General features: G+C 56.2%; 1 pseudogene across 1 annotated transcript; it reads right to left on the bottom strand.

Annotated features, from left to right (window-relative positions):
• Window positions 1–6: 6 nt before the first annotated feature.
• LOC116548417 lies at window positions 7–1,795 on the bottom strand (annotated as a pseudogene). The gene has a single exon (XR_004267426.1). The product of XR_004267426.1 is annotated as an activating signal cointegrator 1 complex subunit 2 pseudogene (transcript).
• Between the last annotated feature and the right edge of the window lie 6 nt (window positions 1,796–1,801).

Genomic DNA, 1,801 nt, shown 5'->3' with positions numbered 1-1,801 from the left:
TGGGGCTCCATCCCCATCCCTTTCCTGCCAGCGCACTGGGGGAAGGCGCCTGTTTGCCAGCCCTATGGATTCTTCCTCTGTGGGATAAGGCACTGTGTGTTCTGCAGGAAGACGCTCATGGCTGGCTGGTAGATGAGAGGTGGCCTTCTCAGGGGATGCAAAGCTGAGGCTGTTGAGGGGTCGAGTTGATCTTGGGGCTCTGGCAGGGGGGCACCTGGTAAGGAGGCCCCAGGTGATGGGAGCGCGGCCTGGAGAGTCTGGCGCCGCTGCCTCCCCGCTGGCCCTACACCAGCCCTCAGGATGGATCATGCCTTTGCTCTTCTTGCGGTTGGCCGTGGTTCTCCGGCTGTGGTTGGCTCTTGTCGCCTTGTTGGCTTCCTTCTTCCTGCATTCCTAGGTTGTCTCATGGCTCTGCCCATGGCCCCTGGGGCTGCCGGCCACTGCTGTTGAGCTGTCATTCCGGTACCCTTTCTTGGCGAGAAAGGCCATGCACCTGGCTTCTGCCTTCTCTCTCAGCCTTGCAGGGTCCTGCACGAAATGGTCAGGCTTGGGAGCCTCCTCTTCCTCATCGTCCCCCTCCTCCTCCTCCTGCCCTTCTCTAGGCACTTTGGTTCTCAGCCCCTGAGGGATGGTGAATGCCCTGCGGCTGATGAGCTTGTCATCTGCATCCACATCATTGGCGTCCACCTGGTTGCCATCGTATGTGTCATCATCCTCGTCCTCATAGTAAACATTGTGGTAGGGCAGGCTCTCGCCTGGCTGCAGTAGCACCTCCTCCACCACCACGCTGTACTGCTCATGGCGCTGCCACTGTGCGCCACTGTGTGCTTGTCATTCAGGAAACTCCGTGTGTTCTCCTCCTTCCCGGTGCTCTTGCCCTTGTGCACCCGACTCAGTTCTACTGAGTCCCTGCTAAACACGTCAAACTCATCATTCTGGAAGACGTTGTGGTGAGATGTCAGCAGGGGTGTCTGGTCTGGTTGCATTTCTCTGCCTAGGTTGTGGTCCAGCTGGGTGAGGGTGGGGGCCAGCTGCTCCTCCAGGATATTGTTGATCACCTGCTCTGTGTCATAGTGGTAGTACTCCAGGCAGGCCAGGATGAAGCCCTCACCAAGGTCTGGCAGCAGGTCCTTCACTTGGGAGATGAGTGAGTCCAGCTCCACCCCACACATGATAAGGCCCACAGCCACAGCTGCTCCCATGCACTCCTCTTCCTCCGAGTTCTCTGGATGTGATGACGCTTGACTGACTGCGTCTGCCATCACTGTGACCCCATTACGTTCCCCATTAGGCTCCTCAGTCACCGATGGGTCTTTAGCATCTGTAGCTTTCCATCTGTCCACCCCTTCCCATGCACTCTCGACTGCCTGGAGGATGTAGGCAGTCCATGTCTCGTCCAAGACTGACGAGGCCTGCTGCAGCAAGCTGATGTCTTCGGCCATAGGGAAGAGTGCATCATAGTCCCGGAGGAACCTCTTCTTCTGCAGCAAGGAGCTGAAGATCTGAAGGAACTCTTCACTGAAGCCCTGAGTGTTGTCACAGCTGCCTTCTAGGATGGGAAGGAGGCATATCTGGTTCAGGACGATGTGGAAAATCTCCATTAGCTTCTTCCTGGAATGGGAGAGCCTCTGCCACAGATCACCTAGAAGCTTGCTATCTTCAAGCTTTCTCTTCTTAATTGCAGACTCCATTTCAGGAATTGCTGCTTCATAGAAGGAAGCTAGTCTGTAACAAAAGTTGTGCTTCTGGAAGGTCTGGCAAGCCAAAGGGAAGATACCCAGAAAGGCCCAGAGTGTGGTGC

The sequence above is a fragment of the Sapajus apella genome, unplaced genomic scaffold (assembly GCF_009761245.1).
Source record: "Sapajus apella isolate SASKATOON/1434 unplaced genomic scaffold, GSC_monkey_1.0 scaffold11667, whole genome shotgun sequence".
In the NCBI taxonomy this organism is placed as follows: Eukaryota; Metazoa; Chordata; class Mammalia; order Primates; family Cebidae; genus Sapajus; species Sapajus apella.
This window is presented reverse-complemented; position numbering and strand designations above follow the sequence as displayed.